Here is a 21,127-nt window from a genome sequence, read left to right as displayed (position 1 = left end):
TGGGGATGCGGAAGGGTGTAGTTCTGGGAGGAGAAGGCTCGGAGACTTGGGGACCCCCTGTGGGGAAGACGACGGGGCGGGACTGCGGGGATATCGGGGCGGAGTCTGGACGGAGCTGAGAGAGGAGGAGCAGGGCCTGAGATGTGGATCTAGCTTCGTGGAGTGTGTGGAGGCGAAGGGGCCCAGGTGGAGCGCGGGTTTTTGGGGAGCCGGAGCTATGTGTAGGGCACTGCGGAGCTTTGGAGTGAAGGATGGGCGGGACTGCGGGAGCAGTGGGCGGGGCCTGAGCCATGGGGGCGTGGCCGCGGAGGAAGAATTCTTGGGCGTGGCTCCGAGCAGAGTGGGGCGTGGCTATTGGTAGATTAACTTCGTTGTGTGGCTCTCGGATCAGCTAGGGGGCGGGGTTAGGAGAGAAGGGGGCGGGGTTACGAGGGAACGGGGGCGGGGCTTCTCTGGGGTAGGCGGTGCACCTAGACAGGCAGAAATGCAAATAGAGTAAGATGGAGGACTAGGGCGGTGCTGTGGGGAGGTGTTAGTGGATGTTGAGCTGAGGGGCGGGGCTGCAGGGAGGAGGCGTTCCTACGCTCTGCGGGGCGGGGTCACAGGAAGTGGGGTTACGGGGCTAGGCTGGGGGCCGACCTAGGCGGAAATGCGAGAGGCGGAGTCGGATGGAGCTGTGGGGCGGGGCTGGGGGCGGAGAGTGGCAGGCTGTGCGGAGGTGGGGCTTCGGGCGGTGCTTGTGACAGGTTGTGGGGTGGAGTTGCGGAAGGTTTAAGGCGAGGGGCGGGGCTGAATAAAGCCAAGGCGGGAAGGGGCTGTGGTGGAGAGGATCTGTGGGGCAGAATATCTGTGTGGCGGAATATCTGTGCGGAGGGTTGCGGGAGCATTGGGTCGGCTGTTTGGGTCGGGACTCTAAGAGCAGTGGCGCGGGGCTGCAGGAGAAGCAGGGCGTGGCTGTGAGGAGAGGAGCTCTGAGGTAGCCGCGGGGCTGAGGCAGGAGCAGGACGGAGCTGTGCGGCAGGTATGCGGGAGGGGCGGGGCGCGACTGTTGCGGTTGAGCCCTAACGTTCCTTCCGGGCGGGGCTGTAGGACGTGAATAAGGGAGCCACCAGGCAGCGCGGCCATGAGGAGGAGGAGGAGTTGTGATGTTTCTGTGGGGCAGGGGTGCTGGACGAGTGGGGCGCGGCTGTGGGGAGGAGGAGCTGTGGCACGGATGTCTGCTGAGGGAGAGCAGGGGCCGCGGTCCAGGAGGAGCTAAGGTGTTGCGGTGGGGCGGGACTGTGGGCGGGGCTGTGGGCGGGGCCGCGGGGGCGGGGCTGCGGGATTGCGCTTTGGGGAGGGGCTGTGGGCGGGACCTCAGGGCGGGGTTGTAGGATGGGTCTGTGGGCGGGGCTTCGGTGCTGGGCTGCGGGATGGCGCTTCGGGGAGGGGCTGTGGGCGGGGCTTCGGTGCGGGGCTGCGTGACAGCGCTGAGGGGGTGTGGCTGCGAGAGGAGCAGGGCAGGATGATAGGACCAAGCTGTACTGCAGGAGTCTGTGCTCTGGTGGTTCTTTCAGGGTCAGAAGCCCAGACAGGTGGTACCCTTTTAGCCCTTACGATCTGAGCGTGCAGCTCGTGCTTGCACTCCAGGCAAAAGCCCAACGGACAGCCCCCGGGGTCCTCAGCGACCTAGCCCAGCCGCCCTTGTGGACCTAGAGGGCATCGAGGCAGGGAGAGGGATGCGAACTGGCCTGGGGTCTGGGGACCTCTAGGCTGGTCCTTCATCACAGGGCCGAGTCCCCCGGGGCCGGCTTCCTTCCTGGAAGCCACTGTCGGTGGGGTCCCCAGGAGCGTCTGCATCAAGGAGGAAAACCCGCTCTCTTTGGGTGTCCTGATGCCCCTCAGACCCGACAGGACCAGAACATTCCAACTGCCCCATCAGACCTGCTCTCCCTCCTCTGCATGTCGCTAGGGCTGCCCGGACCACTCCAGGCGCCCTGCTTTGCTCCTGCCCTCTAACCAAGCGGTCTGTCCTGGCCTCTGAGATACCTGGTGAAAACACGTGCTTCTGTCCTGCATCCCCACAGCCCCCTCCTAACGTCAGGCCTCAGCATGTTCTTACAGGTCAGGAGCTCCTACCTGGCCTGTGGCCTCCTGTCTGTCCTCCCTCAGAGCAGGCCTCCTCCCTCCTCCAGTTCAGTTCGTAAAGTCAAATCTGTCCTCACCAGTCCCCTTTTGAAACCTTGGCAAGACTTCTGTTTGAGGCCCAAACCCCTGGTAGTGTTGTTTTTTTTTTTTTTGGTAGGGGGAGGGGATGGAGGGATCCTTACAGTCTTCCCCCAGTCCCTGCTTGGCCCTGCTGTTCACAGCCTGGGTGGCTGCCTCCTCCTCCCCAGCAAACTCCAGTCCTCCTTCAAGGCCTGACTGTGGCAGCACACTCTGTGCCTCACCCCCCAAAGCATCAGGCCCTTTTGCCTCCGAGCTCTCCTAGCATGTTGTTCCTTTCTCGGTTAGCGTCCATCATCATGCAGGCCTGGAGTAGTTCTCTAAGGGCCTGTGGCTGGGGGTCACTGAGCCCCTCGAGGGTGAGGACTGTGTCTCGCTCAGTACTCTTTAAGTCAGGTGCCGGGGATAGAGTCGTTGCTTAGTAAATGCTGGCTGCCTCAACAGAGGACCCTTTGTCTTCTTTTCCAGTGAGAGGCACCTGCTCTGTCCTTGGAGCAGCTCGAGGAAACAGGAAGGCTGGGATGAGGTGAGGGGCAGAGAGGGCCTTTTTCCCGGGATGTGAGGCCTCGGGGCCGCAAGGGGCCTTAACAATCACCAGTCCCACCTCCCATAATTCCCCCTCGGGCCCCAGCCCCACTAGTGTTACCAGCTTCTGCCTGGAGATCCTGAACCTCCTCATGGAGGTTTCCGGTTATGTTCTGAGGGTCCTCTGAAGGGTGGGCACTGTTGCTCCCACTCCCCCACCCTGTTGTTTGGAGAGCTAGGACTTTCCTAATGGGCTGGAGACCCACAGTAGATGGCTTTACTTGGAGGAAGCTGTGGGTGGAGTATGTGGGGGCTCCCTGTTCTAAGCCGCCCAGCTCGTCCATCTCACATGTCAGCTGAGAAGCGGGAGGACATAGCTGAATGGGGAATGTCTGAACTTGGGTCCTAGGCAGGGAGAGCCCCAGTGTGGTGGCTGCCATTGGCTGTCCTGCCAGTTGGCTGCCGCACGGGGTGGTCCCAGGGGAAGTCGCTTCACTTGTGTTGGGGAGGGGGGCATCTGGCTACTCCTGTGTCTTAGTTTCCTAGTGCTGCTGTAATAGAAATAGCACAAGTCGGGGGCATTAAAAAATGGGAATTTATTTTCTCACAGCTCTGGAGGCTAAATTCCAAATCACGGTCACGGCCATGTCGATTCCTTCATTGTCAGTAGTCCTGGGCCTTCCTGGGTTCCATGGCTTGTAGACCATCCTCACGTGGCACCTGTGTTCCCCGATATATGTGATACTGTTGTCCATTCTGCTCTTTGTAGTCCTCAGAAGTGATTAGATTTAGGACCCCCCCCCCGCCACTGCTATTGAGTTAATTCCAACTTATAGCAACGCTTTAGGACAGAGTAGAACTGTCCCATAGGGTTTCCAAGGCTGTAAATCTTTATGGAAGCCGACTGCCGTGTCTTTCTCCCGCGGAGTGGCTGGCGGGTTCTAACCGACAACCTTTTGGTTAGCAGCCAAGCATTTGAACCACTGCACCACCAGGGCTGCCTTTCAGCATAAGGAAGAAAATCCTATTTCCAAAAGGATCACATCCACAGGTACAGGGGTGAGGATTCCAACACATATTGGGGGGACAGTTCAATCCATAGCGCCCTGTGAAAGTGTCCAGGTTCCAACTCTGTCTTGGTTTCCATTCCATACACACGGTGGTGTCCTCCAGGCCCCAGTCTCTTTCCTGCTGCTTGCCTATCTGCTCTTGTTACAGTCAATGCAAAGGAATACCCCCTAGTCTGAAAGGTTCTTAGAAGACATCTCCCTAGCTCTGCAGTTCATTCTGCCATGTATTGCATTCTCCAGGGACACCCTCTCTCAGAAACCCTAGCACAGGGGGTTCTCCTGAAGTTGACGCTGAGACAGAGTTTGCTGAGTCGCTGCATACCAATGTCCCTCCTGTACATTCCATAGGCCTGGATCTCCTCAACCTGCCAGCAGACTTGAAGTTCTAACCTGAAAACTCCAACCACTAGGCTGCCACCCTGTGTCCGGGGCTGTCTGCACACTGCTTCCTCCAGGGATGGGATCCTCCTTACCAGCTGGGCAGGCAGTGAGTGACCCTGTACCAAGACCCCATCTTCCCTCCTGCGTTCTTGGACCACTCCAGAACTAACTTTCTTGGGCCGAGTGCTCCGGGAAGCCAACCCTGAGAGAGAGTTAGGAGAGCCAAAGGCTTACTGGGAGTAACATCTGTTAAAGGAAAAGGAAGGGAGCAGGCTTGGGCAGGGTGTGTCTTCTGGCCAAGATGCCAACCTGACAAAGTCTCTACCAGCCCCCCAGGGAGCAAGGGCCGCCCTGTATGGGGGCCGCCTTTGGCACGGATGGTCATGCCCTCGTAGTACCTGGCCCACAGTAGGCTGTCCCATCTGTATTAACGGAATGAATGAGCTTATACCCAGAATGGGTGTCCAGAGGGTGTGGGCTGAGCAATGGAGGTGAAGGCCCCGGCATCTTCTCTGAGGTAGGCAGAACAGCCACTTCACCCTGTAGCCCACTTCGTGGGCGGTGCTTGACCTGTTTTGTTCATCAGACAATGCCTCGGTTCTGAAAGGGATTTGTTTCCAGGGCATTGTTACCTGGGCATCACCATGGTCTGTTATCATCAGTGAAAACCCAGCCGGAAGGGAGAGGGCACATCTGAGGACAAGAGCATCATCTTGCAAAGTGGACACCTCTGTTTCTGCTGTCATGTAAGAGGCTCTTCGAAGGTACACACTCCTCTCCGTGTCACTCACAGGGCTGGTGTTTTACAGGCAGAAATCTAAACCTCAGAGTCTAAAATGAGGCTGACTGAGGCAGGTAAGCGTGAAGAGGCAGGAACCGCTCACCCTGGGTAAGGGGCCCAGCGGAGGGGAGGCATCACAGAGGGCGACGGGCATTCGAGCTGAGTCTTGAAGGTAAAAAGGATTTCCTTAGGTGGAAGGTGAGGGAAGTGCAGGCTGAAAGGGTCAGATACCTTCAGGCAACTGAGGAAAGTTTCATGGCTGGAGGGAGGTCCTGGGAGGTGAGGCTAGGACACTCAGGGGGCTCCATTTCCTAAAGGGCACCCTAAGGAGTCTGGGCTGTGTTTTGTGGGCATCAGGCCAATGCCCAAACTTGGTTTTCATCGTGAGCATATATTTTTAAGGCAAACCGTTGGTTCTTTTCCTGAGAAAACTTCACCGATTTCACTTGGTTGGTGAGTCAGTCATTTGTCGGGGGGTCAGGCTGTGTGTCTCCCCCAGGGGCGCATAGATGAGCAAGAGGCAGGCTCCCAGTGGCTCAGGGGCAGCCTGCTCCAGAAGAGAAGATCTTCCCAGCAGTGGGTGCCTGTCGTTGGTGACCTGGAAAGGGGTCTTTTCCTTTGGAGGAACCTTAAGGCTGCGTCTTTTTCCTGGCTTGTGCTGAGGTTTCCAGTTTTTGCTCCTGACTTTAAAATGCACTGTGGAGAGTGGAAGGTGGGGGATGGAGGGTGTTGGGGTGAGATCCTGCCAGGACCCCACCAGAGAGGTGATTTGTCCCGTGTGGCCCCCTGACTGCCACTGACTGACCTGCGGAAAGAAGGTATGATGTGGTTTCCTCGGGAGGGCTCATGGATGGCCTGGGCTGCGGCAGCATTCAGGAAATACCTCTGGAAACGTCACCTTGGGAGGAGGACGTTGGGTGAAGGCAAGACAAGAGAAGAAGAGGCGTTTTCTCTCACTCACCTAGAATCCACACAAATGAATGCTTACAGAAAGCTGAAGAAAGAGGCCCTCTCTTTGTATAAAAAGGTATTAGCTGTTAAACCCTTACTAGGTGTATGGGTCCCCCAGATTTTCTTCCAATCTGTAGGTTGTCTTTTCATTTTGTTGATAAAGTCCTTTGATGAACCAAAGTTTTTAATTTTGATGAGGTCCTATTTATCAATTTTCTCTTTTGTTGCTCCTGATACATGCTACAACATGGATGAACCTTGAAAGCGTTATGCTGAGTGAAATAAGGCTGTCACAAAGGGACGGGTATCTTATGATCTCCCATATAGAAAATACCGAGACTAGGCCAATATATAGAGACCCGAGTTTGTTAGTGGTTACCAGGGCGGGCAGGTGGGAGGAGGGGAGGCAGGGAGGGAGACTCATGGCTTAGGGGGCACTGAGCTTCTGTTAAGAGTGATGGAAACATTTGGAAACAGATGATGGTTGGACAACATGATGAACACGGTTAAAGTCAGTGGACTGTACACGTAAAAAATGTTGAATTTTCAAATGTTTTCTTACATACGTAGTTACCAAAAGATAAAAAATGAAGAAATAAGATACAAGCTATAAATAGACCACAGTAACATGTTGGCGGAAACCCAGGTGGCATAGTGGTTAAGTGCTACGGCTGTTAACCAAGATGTCAGCAGTTCAAACCCACCAGGCGCGCCTTGGAAATTCTGTGGGGGAGTTCTACTCTGTCCTATAGGGTCGCTATGAGTGGAATCAACTGGAGGGCAGTGAGTTTGGTTTGGTTTTGGTTTTAATGAGGCTGTTTTCTCATTATGCCACCTGCTGGCCAGGCCATGCAACTTCACTTTCAATTAAAGGGGGTCTACATTTTATACTGTTTTTTTGGTTTACTGGCTGCATGGGCTAATGGATAAGGCCACTAACTTCAGGTCAGAAGATTGCAGGTTTGAGTCCTGCCGTGGTCACTAGGAGGCACTAGTAATTTTGGAGCCCCGCTGGCACAGTGGTTAAGTGCTACAGCTGCTAACCAAAAGATCGGCAGTTCAAATCCACCAGCTGCTCCTTGGAAACCCTATGGGCAGTTCTATTGTGTCCGATAGGAGCACTATGAGTTGGAATCGACTCGACGGCAACAGGTTTGGTGGCCCAGTGGTGAAGAACTACAGCTACTGACCAATAGGTCTGCAGTTCAAATCCACCAGCCACTCCTTGGAAACCCTATAGGGCAGTTCTGCTGTGTCCCATAGGGTCGCTATGAGTTGGAATTGACTCGATAGCAATGGGGTTTGGTTTTTTGGTACTCAGAGGTGTAGTTAGCTAGCAGCTCCCAAGGTAGAAAGCTCCAGGCAGGGATTCTTTGAGGGGAGAAGATCAAGTGTAAAAACCAGGTGCTGAGAGTAATGTGTTGATACATTGTAAAACAGCTCTTTTCTCTTCTCCCTTCTCTAACCATTCCTGCCTTCTCCATCTTTCTGCCTGTCCCAAGCCATATTGCATAGGATGTCAGGTACAAGACAAATGGTGTTAAAACAAACACAAATTCCTAGTGCTCATTACCATGAAAACAGCAACACGCTTGGTATTTTCCCTGAGAAAGGCCTATACAGGTTGGCCCCAGGTATGGACATGGGAGCCCTTGTTTGCATCCAGTGAGTCCGAGAGGATGGAACCGTGCCCTTATTTGAGTGGGTGTGCCTCCATGATGCTCGTATACTAGACCCGTGTGTACAGCACATGGAGGAGCTGGGTGACTGTGTGTACCCATGATGTTGTGTAATAACAAGGTCCAGAGTCTGGGCCTTAAAGCTCAGCTGACTTGGGTTTAAAACTCAACCTCCTCTTCCTGTGTTGCCTTGGTAGTTAGTCTTCTCTCTGCATCTCCCTCTGCTCTCGTAAACCAGGCCGTTCAAGGCTGCTCACCTTGCAGGGTTGTTGCCAGGCCACACCGTTGCTTGTTATGTTGTCCTCTGCTGGGGCTCAGGTTCTCAATCTTTGCATGTTGGACATTGTTCCAGCAAATTTCAGAGATTTCTCACGGTATTCAAGGGACTGTGATACAATCTTGGCAAAGTCCCTTGCACCCTTTGGAGGATCTCAGTTGTGCCACCCAGAAAATGAGATGCTTGATGTAGAACAGTGGTTTTCAGCCTTTTGTGGCCTCGGAATGTGTTAGTCGAAAGAAGTCCAGCTAGAGGTTCAACCTGCTGAACAGACCAAAGCCAGGCTGCTCAGTTCAAGCATGACCTGGTCCCCGCACCCCTTCTCCTTCCCAGTCTCTTCTTGGACCATTCCTTTTAGAACACAAAGGAGGCCACACAGCATAGTTTGAAAACCAGTCATGTTTCTCAAACTTTAACATGCATTCACATCCCTCGGGGATTTTGCCAAAATGCAGATTCTGATTCAGAAGTTCTGGGGTGGAGCCTGGGAGTCTGCATTTCTAACCAGATCACAGGTGATGCCGAGGCTGTTGGTCCACGGGCAGCGTTTCGATAAGCAAGGGTCTGATCACCAAGTGCCTCTTACCTCTCACATCCTTTGATTCCGCATTCCTTACTGATAACTCTGATTGCATCCTATATTGAAAATTTATGTAGAATGAATGTTTCTATTGAGGGCTAAATCCTGAGTTACGCTGATGTGGAAACTGACCTTCTGGAATATGAAGGAGACAGCAAGTACTTGTTTTCTCTCCCAAGTTTGAGTGCACAAAGGGTCTGTAAATTTTTTTTCTAAATTTTATTTATTTTGTTGTTGTTATTGAGAATATACATAGCAAAACATATACCAATTCAACAGTTTGTACATGTATCCTTTAGTGAGGTTGATTACATTTTTCGAGTTGTACAACCATTCTCACCCTCCTTCTCTGAGTTGTTCCTCCCCCATTGACGTAAACTCACTGACCCCACAGGTTCCCATCCAATCTTTCAAGTTGCTGTTGTCAATCTGGTCCCAAATACATGATTCTCAAAAGACCATAATGCTCAAGGCAGGCAGTATTTACTAGTTCAGCTAAACTCTTGTTCAGTTTTAAGATGACTTCAGGGACTGTAAATATTTTGTAAAGAGCACAATTTGGGTTATGAAGCTGTGGAGTTATCCATGTAATTAGGGTGAGCTGCACTTTGCTTCCAGGAGAATCCAGATCCAGAGAAGTTCTATTTATGAGAGCTCCTGAACACTTTACACAGGGAGCCGGTGGCAGAGACAGGTTGTGATCTGCTTTCAGAGCCTGCCCAGTGCCTGCCTCTGAGATGTAAGTCTAAGCGAAGCCCTGGAATCACTGGCAGGTGTTTGTGCGTCTACTGTCAACACACCTTCTTGATAACCGCAATGATGCGGTATTTAGAAAGAAGCCTCCACAAACCCAGTGTCAGATCAAGAGGTGCAAGGCTGGAGGGTACATTGTGATATGGTTGTGCCTTCCAGCACTTGGTGCCAGGGGTCTGTTGCTAGTAGAGGCCTTTTTTTTTTTCTAGGGGACATAGGGGAAATGTGTTGGGCACAGTTTCATACCCTTCCCATATGGCTAATGTTCCTTTCCCCAAGGTCTGCACTTCAACGAGTCCGGTCTTGAGCTCTTCCTGATCTTTCCTGCAAGCATCCAGTGGGGTTCATGGCGAAAGAGAGTGAAAGAGAGCGCAAACCCTCCCAATTTTTAAGGCCCCCAGGGGCTTCACCATCCCCTGCCATCCCACACTCTCCCTGTACCAGTTCATCAGTAGTTCTAACTGAACTCTTCTTACTGGTTTTTGGTAAGTTTACCAAGATACTTAGCGTTCACATCTCCTCTGATTCTGCAGGGACTGTATCTCCTCTGATTTGGGGCAAAATTATTTGCACTGCAACCTCAGTTATCTGATCTGTTAAAAAAAATTCATGAATTTGAGGTTAATCTGGCTCTTTTTGTTTGTTTTTGTTTTGTTCTGGGGATCGGAATGGTGTTTCTTCTGTCTTACTGCATCCCAGAGTGGAAGCTAGCTTTGAAATTTTCTATAACTCTGACTACTGGAGCCCTTCAGACCTCTTATAGTCACTCACACATTGGAATATGCAGCACTCCTCCATCTTGCAACTGCTGCTCTCAAAATGCTCTGCCTTGCTTTGCAGTAAGTACATGTTGACTATGTTGTCTGCTTAGGGTCCGTGCCCTGGAGCATTCGAGCTAATGAAAAGTACTCCAAGTCAGAAAGAGAGTGAAGGTTTGCTAGGAGGTGACACCAACGGCTGGCCCAACAGCAACGTTAGCTATCTTCATGGAGTCCCGAAAGGCAATTTTACATTAGAGCTAATATATCATTGTTGCAAAGGTTACACAGTGTCTTTAGGCATGTAGCCCACAGATGGCCTGATGGGTTATACATTACAAGACAATTATAAGAGACTTCTTATTGGACTGAAGAGATACATACCAGACGTCTCCTTATCGGGCTGTAGATATACATACTGGACGTCTGGATTCTAATCTTTATTTCGGGGGTCATAAGTCACAGGTGGCCTGGTGGAACAAAACAAAGCCAATAACAAAAGTATGCAGAAAGAAGACAGGCCAAAAAACCAAAAAACCTTACAAGTTATTTAGAGTATTCATCATGACGTTAGTTATGTCAAGCTCTCAATTGCCTTTTTGAAAAGGAGAAAAAACATGTTGTGAAGTATTAGGGTCACATATTCCCCCCCACTCTTTTGAAGCTTGGGTGGCCATATACACCTATCCCAATTTTCAACATAGTCCCTTAGATCAAGAAAATTTCAAGCAAAAGGATTAGGCCTTTTGCCTGTGACGGATTTGAGCCATTCATTGGATGGTCCGATTCCAGACAGAGAACGCCATCCCACATATAGGCATGAATTGGAGACAGCAACAGATTAACAGGCCTATAGCAACCAATCCAATTTCACTAATGAGTATGGTTTTTAGCCAGGTAAAATCAGGTAGTCAAGAGGTCAGCCAAGAAAAATCAAATTCTTCATGAATCTTTACTTTTTATAGCTCATCTTTTGCACAATTCACCTTTTGTTCAACGAGTTCGGAGTTGTCCATAAAGTTAAAACAAAATATTCCTTTGAACTCTTGACACGTGTCGTTGTATCGTAGAAGCAAGAAGTCTAACGTAGCTTTATCTTCTAAAACAGCTTCTCTGACCTGTCCTAGTTCCTGGCTAATAGCATCTGTCTTGGTCATCTAGTGCTGCTGTCACAGAAATACCAAAAGTGGATGGTTTTAACAAAGAGAAATTTATTTCTTGACAGTAAAGTAGGCTAAAAGTCCCAAATTCAGGGTGTCAGCTCCAGGGGAAGGCTTTCTCTCTCTGTTAGCTATGGAGGAAGGTCCTTCTTGCCAGTCTTCCCCTGTATTAGGAGCTCCTCTGTGCAGGAACCCCTGTTACAAAGGACGTGCTCTGCTCCTGGTGCTTCTTTCTTAATGGTATGAGGTCCCTCGTCTCTGCTCCCTTTCTTGCTTTTATCTCTTGTAAGATAAAAGGTGGTGCAGGCCACACCCCAGGGAAAGTCTCTTTCCATTGGGTCAGGGATGTGACCTGAGGAAGGGTGTTACATCCCACCCTAATCTTCTTCAAGGGAATCCAGTCTTGCCTCATTAACCACAGACAGAGATTAGGATTTACAACATATAGGAACATTATATCAATTACAAGATGGAAGACAACCGCACAGTACTGGAAATCATGGCCTAGCTAGGTTGACACATATTTTTGGGGGACACAGTCCAATCCATGACTGCATCTATGGCTTGTGATGTGTCATTCAGTGATTTTGTACTGAGGTAAGCTAGATGTTCTATTTCTTGATAAGCCCCAACCTTTAAACCTGGGAAACAAACCAAGATTGCAGTATAGGAGATGTATTCAACTTCACTTAACAAGCATCGATTATCGTTACAGGTTGCATGTAGGACAAGATCTCTAGTGACCCTATTTTGGAGGAATCTCTTGAGAGGCAAGATCATAGCCAAATGCCCCATTGAACAGGGCCCATTGGTAGGCATTAGCAGGGATATGAGGTTAAGCAGTACTTCTGCAGAGTAGGAACCGACCTGAAGGGAGCTTCACATGAGTAGAGGCATATGTCACGCTGTCAATGAAACCACAATTCCTATGGTTGTTTCTTCCTAAATCAACACAGTTTGTTTGACATCTCGAGAGCATCACACAGTTAGAGGCATTCGTTACCAAGGAAAGCTGAAGAGTACACATCTCCCTGTCTCTGAATCTTGTAACAGGCCCCCAAGTATAAATATCAGAATACTGTAACTCTTTCTTTATGTGTTTAAAAATGGTGAAATTACTCAAAGCCTCTAGAGGAGTACAAACCCAATGAGACAGGACTTGAGGGCAGAGTTGGCATGCAACCCCCCATCCAGATAGAAATCAGTAATGTTTAACCTTTCTCTAGCAATAGAGATCCAGAAATTTTCATCTTTTAACAAGGAGTCGGGGGAGTATCTATTTTAGGGATAGGGATTCCCCAGGCAGAAGTCTCTGGGGTACCTAATAGTAATCCCATCGAAGCTGATATCAAAAATATTTTTACTTTTTACCCCTAGGAAGTCTTACCTTGAGGCTGTTGATGGGTTGGGCTTTCCAATCCTTCTTGTCACTATAGGCTGGGCAGGGCTTGACACAGGAATGATGGATCCGTGGTTTACCTCCTGCAAGTTTCATGGCTGTATGAGTGCTGAGTAGTACAGTGAAGGGCCCAGTCCACTTGGGCTTTAAAGGGAAGACCTTCTACATCTGGAGAAGGGCCTGATCATCGGGCTGGAAAGAGTGTGCAGCTATCTCAAGAGGGAACTTCGGCCAGGTCCACACTGCCTGATGTAACTGGGAAAGAATTTTGGTTAGAGAAAGCAAATAGGTAGACATTAGGGGGCTGGGTAGAGGATTGTGGAGAGTGTTGGCTGAGGCAATATGGTCTCCCATAAAGTATTCCAAAAGGATTGATTTTAGGTTTTCCCTGGGGTGTGATACGGTCTCGGTGGGGGACCAGTGACAGAACATCCATCTAAGGCAGCCTGGTCTCTTGACGCAGTTTACTAAGATGACGTTTTATGCACCGATTCATTCATTCAGCCTTCCCAAGATTGGGGTCTCCATGCTGGGTGGAGCATCCACTTTATTCCTAAGACAGCTGAAACCTGTTGTACTGCTGTGGATATAAAATGGGTGCCATTGCCACTATTGAGTCCCCTCAGAAACCTGAAGCAGGGGATGGTTTCTTTCAGAAGGGCCTTGGTTACCTCTCTAGCCATCCCGGTGTGGCAGGGAAAAGCTTCTACCCATCCTGAAAAAGAATCTACATACAGCAGTAGATATTTCATCTGATGTTTAGTTTTTAACACATCACAAACGTCAATCTGCCATGTGTCACCTGGAAAGGGTCCTGTTCCTTGAGGGCCGGAAATCTTGAGCCCATGAGTCCTTGGATTATTGACGGCACAAAGTAGGCAAGTGTCAACCACATGGTGAATGGCTGTAGTGAGTTTTTCTCCCAAGACATGTTTTGTTACCCAATCAAGCATGGTTTCTTGCCCAAAATGGAAAGCCTGATATAAATGAAAAAATCGAATTAAAGACTTGATTGGCACGGATGAAAATCTTCCCATCAGGGGTGTGTTTCCAGCCCTGACTGTCTTATGTGGCACCCCAGTCTTGGGCTCTGTGTAGATTTTCTTAAGTATATTAGGGGGGGCTTGTCTGGTGTGGAGGTGATTGGGAAAAAATTTTTTTTTTTTTTTTTTTTTTTAGAGCACAAATTGGCCGGGCACTAGCAGCCACTCGCTTAACTTCCCAGTTGGCTGCATGGTTTCCTTGTCTTATTGTGGTATTTCCTTTTTGGTGAGCTCGGCAGTGCACTACTGCCACTTCTTGGGGTTTTAGGACTGTGTCCAAAAGTTGTGACAGTTCGGTTCCATACTTCATAATTTTGCCTCCGACTTTCAGGAGACACTTTCTTTCCATAAGGCTCCATGTGCATGCAGAGATTCGAATACAAAATTAGAGTCAGTGTGTCTGGTGATTCTCTTCCCTTTTGCCAGTTCCAAGGCTCTTATCATGGCAACGAGCTCGGCCTTCTGGGCCGAAGTGCCCACTGGTAAGGGTTTGCTTTCAATAAAAGCTGATAAAGAGGCAGTCACATACCCTGCATGCCAGACTCCCTTTTGCACAAAACTGCTACCATTAGTGAACGAGTTATCGTCTTGATTGAACAGGGGTTCATCTTGCAGATTGCGTTGACTTGAATTAACAGCATCAAGGACCTCAAGACAATCATGAATGTCTTCTTCTCAGGGATGGAGTGGCAAGAAAGTGGCCATTCAGCCGTGAACTGACCTGTAAAGTCAAATTTGATCCCCCTAAAAGCTGGGGTTGATATAGTGCTAGCCGACCTGAGACGAGCCAGAAATGTACTTTTTGTTCCAGTACTACAATCACTGTGTGAAGGACAAATGCAGCAGCATCATGTCCCAAAGTAAATTTGTTAGCCTCTTTTAGGATAATGCTAGCTGTGGCAACTGCTCGGAGGCAGGCCTGCCAACCTTTTGAGACAGTGTCCAGATTTTTAGAGAAATAGGCGATAGGGCATCTCCACAGTCCCAGCACCTGTGTTAGTACAGCAACGGCTACTCCTCTTCTATCATCTACGTATAATTCAAAGGGTTTTTGATAATCTGGCAGCCCTAAAGCCAGGGCCGTCATCAACTGGGATTTTAAGTCACTAAAGGCATGTTGACAGTCAAAGGTCCATTCAGAAGGATCTCTCCCGCCCCTGGATAGCCTGACAGAGAGGTGGTGCCAAGACCCCAAAGCTGGGAATCCAGATGCGACAGAAACCTGCCATTCCTAGGAATCCTCTTAGCTGTTTAGGTGTCTTAGGAGGGGCTAGGTGGCAGATGCTCTTCTATCCTTTCAGGCAGTAACCGCCTTTGCCCTTGGGAGGTGAAGAAACCCAGGTATTTTACTTCCGTGAGGTTAGCTTGTAATTTTCCTAGGGACACTCAGTATCCAGCTTTGGACAAGAAATTGAAGATAGTCACAGTATTTGGAACAGAGTCTTGTTCAGACTGGCTTCCTTTTAGGAAGTCGTCTAATTATTGCAGGTCCACCCCTCGGTTGAGGGGAGGTAACTGCTCTAGGTCTTGGGCCAGTGATGTCCAATAATAGTGGGGGAGTTCTTAAACCCTTGGTGTAGCACAGTCCAACAGACCTGTTTCTTCCCTTTTTCCTCTTCCCATTTGAGAGCAAGGATCAGCTGGCTCTCAGCATCCAGTGGGATACAGAAGAAAGCATCTTTTAAATCCAAAACAGTAAAATGAGTACAAGAAGATGGGAGGGCTGAAAGTAAGGTACATGGGCTCGGGATTACCAGGTGTGGGGTCTTCACAACTTTGTGAACATCCTGCAAATCTGGGACAAAATGTTACTCACCAGCTGATGCCTTCTCCACTGGCAGAACAGGAGTGTTGAATGGGGACTGGCACTCTCGCAACAGGCCCCACTCCATGTATCGAGTGATTAGTCCCTGCAGTCCCAAACAAGCCTCACCTCTCAGTGGATACTGTTTAATCCGAGGAGGCATGACATTGGGTAACAGGTCCACGACCACAGGAATGACATTCTGAGCTCATCCTGGTCGACCACTGGCCCAAACCCACGGGTTTACGGCATCAACCACTCTTTGCACCGTGGGCGAGACAGATGCCAGGGGTAGCACTGGTTGGGTGAGGGCTAAGAGAGCTGCTTGCACTTTCCAGGTGTTTGCTGGCAGTACTGTCAGGGCCAAGCCTTTTCATCAAAAGAGATTTCAGCATGTAGTGTACCTAGGAAATTCCATCCAAAAAGGGGGACTGGGCGTTCGGGCAGGTATAGAAACTGGTGGGACAGTTTGGTTTCTGTTTCACCGCCCATTGGCTGCAAAAAAGGTCTAGTCACCTGTTTTCCAGTCATCCGACAACTTGAGTACTGCTAGTCGAGGCAGTCCCTTTAGGTTCTGGGTGAATATTGAAAAGCCTGCTCCGGTATCAATCAAAAAGTCTACTGGCTGTCCTCCTACCATAACTTTAACCAAGAGATTGGTAGAGGGTAAATCAAAAGTCGTCTCCCCTGGTCTCTGTCATTCAGAGTCGTCTTCCTGCTCTTTCGTAAGTCCTTGGAAAAGCTTCTCCTCTCTTTCAATCTAGCCTGGCCCTTTTCCATCCTTTCTTTTGGGGTACTCATTTTTCCAGTGTCCCTTCTCCTTGCAAAATGCACCTTGGTTTTTCTTTAGTTGGGGTCCATCCTTACCTTGGTCTTGTCGTCTTCCTGCAGATGATCCTTGAGCAGCGGTCAGTAGATTGGCCTGTTTCCTCATGTCCTGGTCTTTTTCTTTCTTTTTCTTGGCCTCCTTTACCTGATCTCTGTTGGTAAAGGCCTTAAATGCAATTTCAACTAATTGAGTTAAAGACAGGGTCCCTAGTCATCCTTCTACCTCCTGCAATTTTCTTCAAATGTCAGGAGCACCCTGCCCAATAAAAGTCATACTGATCAGAGGACCGTTCTGGGGGCATTTCAGGATGAATGTTTGTATACTTAAGCAAGCCCATCATGAGCCACTCCAGGAAGGCTGATGGGTTTTTTTCTGACCCCTGAATGATCTCCTTGATCTTACTAAAATTTATCTGTCTAGGTACCCCATGTTTTAGCACATACAGGAGGAACCCTCAGTAAGCTGTGAGATTCCGCTGCCTGCCACTGTATTTGGGTCCCACGTTGGCTCCTTAGCAGGGACCGCTTCATTGGCTGGTACTCTGTCTATAGCCCCTTCTTCATTGTATTTTTCTTCTGCCTTTTCTTTGGCTTTTGCTAAGACCATCCGTCTTTCTTTGGCTGTGAGGAGTGCATCTAATAAAGTCTGTCAGTTAGCCCATGTAGGATGGTGGGTAGAAAAATGTGGAGAAAGTGTTGAGTCATGGCACATGCGTCTGACTGATACTCCAGAAAGCGTTGCTTCGAATTGTTCAAATCGGAAGCCAGGAACAGATTATGGACCCACATCATCTGAGGTGGCCTTTTTGCAGCAGGAACTCATACCTCCCAGAGTGTATAAGGCCCTCCCAGAGGAACTGGGCCCAATTGTATCCCACTCCTAGTGTGGGGTGAGGCAACTTTATCTGTCCGACCTCCTCTGTCCCCCTCTAAAACCTTCTCATCTTCATCCTCTGATACCACCAGGGAGGGGTCATGAATAGGTGCTGAGGGGGGTTTTTGAGGTGAGGGAATGAGAAGAACATTCAACGGTTCTTCACCCCTTTCTTTATCTTCATCTTTGGTCTGCATAAGAGGGACTAAAACAGAAGCTTTATCCTTTTCCTCATGCCCTAATGTCATAAAACATTCTACATACAGCTGTTCATCCCACTTGTTGGTTCCAGTACAAAACAGATTGGGCTGCAGATTAGTGTCAAATCCCTGGAACCATTCATAGGCCATGTGACTCCACCAGGGAGTTGGTATTGAGGCCACATTTGATTACACAAAATTTTAAGACATCTCTTGGTTAGGGGATCCCCTCTGAAATTAGTTAGAAAGTTAGAAAGAATAAGGCCTAGTGGACTCTCGACTGGAATCTTACTTCCCTGGGTACCCATTGGCACTGGGAGCCTCACCAGTCTCTCGTGCAACCTTATGGGACCCAGTCACCCATTCTTGGATGGAGTCCATGAGAGCCAACTCCCCTACGGCTTTTACAGAGGCTCTTATACCTAAAGCCCAACCACCTACCGTATCATGGCTGAACTTTCTCCCTCCATCTGGAGCTCACTGCTGTGGAGTCGTGTCCTGTCACCAGACCTTCGGGCCACCACAGGTTGAGAGACCTCCACAACCAGGGGAGGGGTGCAGCTTCTCTCTTCCCGGATTCTTCCCACGGGCTTGGTCTTTAGGGAGATGGGCCAGGGCCAGAGTAATTCGAGCTGTACATTGGTTCCCAGCATTTGTTGCCTGATTAGGGTTTGTGCCCTGGAGCAGTCAAGCCAATGAAAGGTACTCCAAGTCAGAAAGAGAGAGAAAGTTTATTAGGAGGTGACACCATTCAAGAGCCTGACAGCAACATTAGCTGTCTTCATGGAGTCCCGAAAGGCAGTTTTACATTAAAAAAAAAAAAAAAAGCTGTCTTCCTGGAGTCCCGAAAGGCAGTTTTTCCATTAGAGCTTATATATTGTTGTTGCAAGGGTTATGCAGTGTCTTTAGGCACGTAGCCCACAGATGGCCGGATGGGTTATACATTACAAGGGACTCCTTATCAGACTAAAGAGATACATGCTGGACATCTCCTTATCAGGCTAAAGATATACATACCAGACATCTGGATTCTGATCTTTATGTTTGGGGGTCATAAGTCACAGGTGGCCAGACAGAACAAAACAAAGTCATTAACAAAGTATGCGGAAAGGAGAAGACAGGCAAAAAAAACTTCTAGGTTACTTAGAGTATTCATCATGGCGTTGGCTACGTCAAGCTCTTAATCGCCCTTTTTGAAAAGGAGAAAACATGTTGCAAAGTATTAGGGTCACAACTATTTTGGGGTATTCCTATTTTCAGGTAGTTCAGATGCCCCAATTTATTCCTTCTACTTCCTCTCAGCAGATGCTGAGCTACTGGTGGTTTGTCTCAACCTGCTCATATTTTGATTCTCATTGCGATGGCTTGTCTCCTAGTTTTGTTGAAGATATTGTTTATGAGCTTTTTGTTTTGCTCTTCTAGCTCTGATGACTGGTAGGACACTTATTTCTAATCCAGTTACATTCTAATGTTGATAGTCTCCACAGACTGCTGCGTGGAGTTCAACCTCTTGGAGACATTTGCAGTAAAAGAATTCTAGCAAAAAGAATTGACTGACTTGTGATTGCTAAAAAGGTAGCTCGGTACAAACAAAACGTACTCCTGTGAGGGAGCCTTAGGTTTGTTTTCCAGCCTCTCCTCCTAGTGTTTCATTTCTAATCTCTCTGCAGAAAGACACCTGTCACCAGAGAACCAAGTGGACACTGAAACATAGGATCTTCTTAAAGTCCCCAACACTCATCCTCCTTCAGAAGAGACTCCTCGGTTCAGAAGCTCCAGCCAGCCCCAAGGCTCCTTCCTTTGCGAGGGCGATTTTGCTGGGGTGGTGGTTCCACATCTCCCAGTCGCTGTGGTCGCCAAATGTAAGTTCAGTAGCAGAAATGCCTTTCTGCAACCGTTTCATATCTCTGTTACCAAGTCATGGGGTAGAGCCTCATATTTTGTGGGTAGCATTTAGAATGCTTACTATCATAAGAGACTTTGGACTTACAGTTAAATTGCTTTACCTGGGTTATGTATGAGTCCTTTATTCCAGGGAAAACAAAGTGCTTTCTGTACAGTGTGTGTTCTCATAATATCCAGGCGTGGGAGAAATACATAGTGTAATATGATATGATATAATACAGTAAATATAATAAATAAAATATCATATTGTATCTCATAAGTCTCTTAATGTAAGAAGCTTGGGAGAAAATAGGATTATCGTTAATTTCCATTTCGAAGGTGGAAACAAGAAAGAACGGGGAGCTACACATATCTGCAAAGACAATGATTCCCAACTCCACTTTTGTGTTATTCCAGGGTGTGTCATAGGGTCTCAAGATGGCTCAAAAAATTGCGCTAATGTTCTGAAGGCCAAATTCATTCTAACTGATTTTAATTTTTATAAAAGGTATCGTATTTTGAGGGTGCGTGGCTAAGTTTTACAAATTTAATCCAAAAACGAACAAGCAAGTAGAACCAATGAAACATCAAAGCTCCCAAAACGTTTGGGAAACAGTGGACTGGTCAGCACCAGAACAAGCATGACACTACCGGAGATAGGCTGAGACGTGTAAACCCGACCATCCTCTGTTTGTCCAAAGGCAGTGTCTGGTGGGACAGCCCTTCTGAGCATACTTCTCTTCTGGGTAGGGTTTTTACAACACTTGGGAATGATCCTAATGACCTTTGGGGTGACCTGATGTTTCTACGGGTAGAGAGGTGAAAGCATGTGTATTGACATACTTGAGCACAGGATCATGATTGGAGAATTATGTGAAATATGTTTGCAAAGGTAGGTTGGGACCACCTTTTTAAGGGCCTTGAATGCCATATTGAGCTGTTTCACTTTTGTTCAGTAGGCCGTAGGGAGGCATCGAAGGTTTTTGAGCAGGTGTGGAGCGTGAAATGGCCAGAGTTACATTCTAAGATCATTTGTGTGGCTCAATTGTGTAGGTTTGACCAAACTGGGATGAGCCAAGACAGGGATTAGTTGGGAACTTTTGTAATTGTCTGGCGAAAGGCATTCTCTAGGTCATCCAACTTTATTGTGAGCTCTGTTATTGCACTAGTGTTTAAAGCAGCAGAGGCGTTATCTCTTGAAGTCCATGGACTCTTCCTAGTTATATTGACCGGCTCAACTAAAAAAAAAATAGACCCTTTGCCCTGAGGCAAAGAGAGGCACTTGTTCAGAATGAGCCCCTCAAGCTTGGCACCATCAAGTCTGTGTGATCCGTGAAGATCCAAGTCCAGATTGACCGTCTCTAGTTTATTGTGTTGAAGGCGACTGCGTCTGCGGTCTTTAACCCACACATGCCTTCAGACCTGTTATGTGTGAGCTTGAGCAAGGAGGGTTTCCTCCCTTCCGATGTTGGACAGTTTGACAGCCACTATTTGGCTTATATTTGAAGTGGAGAAGACAAGGGTTGTACAATTTTAACCTGAGGTTTTCTATCTCTAAAAGCTGTTTTTCTAAGAACATTGTCTAGTGCCTTGGGACACCCAGCAAATATTTAAAGAATTAATTTTTAAATGGAAACAGTTAATTTTCCATGCCTTCATCTTTCATTCTATGAGCCTTTAGCAAAAGAGATTTCCCCATTTTTTATTAACTTTTATTAAGCTTCAAGTGAACGTTTACAAATCCCATCAGTCTGTCACATATAAGTTTACATGCATCTTACTCCCTACTCCCAACTGCTCTTCCCCTATTGAGTCAGCCCTTTCAGTCTCTCCTTTCGTGACAATTTTGCCAGCTTCCCTCTCTCTCTATCCTCCCATCCCCCCTCCAGACAAGAGCTGCCAACACACTCTCAAGTGTCCACCTGATATAATTAGCTCACTCTTCATCAGCATCTCTCTCCCACCCGCTGACCAG

General features: G+C 48.5%; 1 long non-coding RNA gene across 8 annotated transcripts in view; it reads left to right on the top strand.

Annotated features, from left to right (window-relative positions):
• Positions 1–21,127, top strand: part of LOC126069186 (uncharacterized) — a 64,709-nt gene that overhangs the window by 723 nt on the left and 42,859 nt on the right. For 2 of the 8 annotated variants that reach the window (XR_007515866.1, XR_007515865.1), the window contains exons 1-6: positions 818–1,021; positions 2,674–2,731; positions 3,698–3,781; positions 4,149–4,287; positions 4,803–4,945; positions 18,939–19,130. This is a non-coding gene — a long non-coding RNA (uncharacterized LOC126069186). Of the gene's footprint in view, positions 1–95; positions 187–817; positions 1,022–2,673; positions 2,732–3,694; positions 3,782–4,148; positions 4,288–4,802; positions 4,946–18,938; positions 19,131–21,127 lie in introns of those variants that run through there. The other 6 variants (XR_007515870.1, XR_007515869.1, XR_007515867.1 and 3 more) reach the window with 6 other exon arrangements.

This window comes from Elephas maximus, chromosome X (genome assembly GCF_024166365.1).
Source record: "Elephas maximus indicus isolate mEleMax1 chromosome X, mEleMax1 primary haplotype, whole genome shotgun sequence".
Classification (NCBI taxonomy): Eukaryota; Metazoa; Chordata; class Mammalia; order Proboscidea; family Elephantidae; genus Elephas; species Elephas maximus.
Note: the sequence above shows the minus strand (reverse complement) of the source record. Positions and strands in the feature narration are given on the sequence as shown.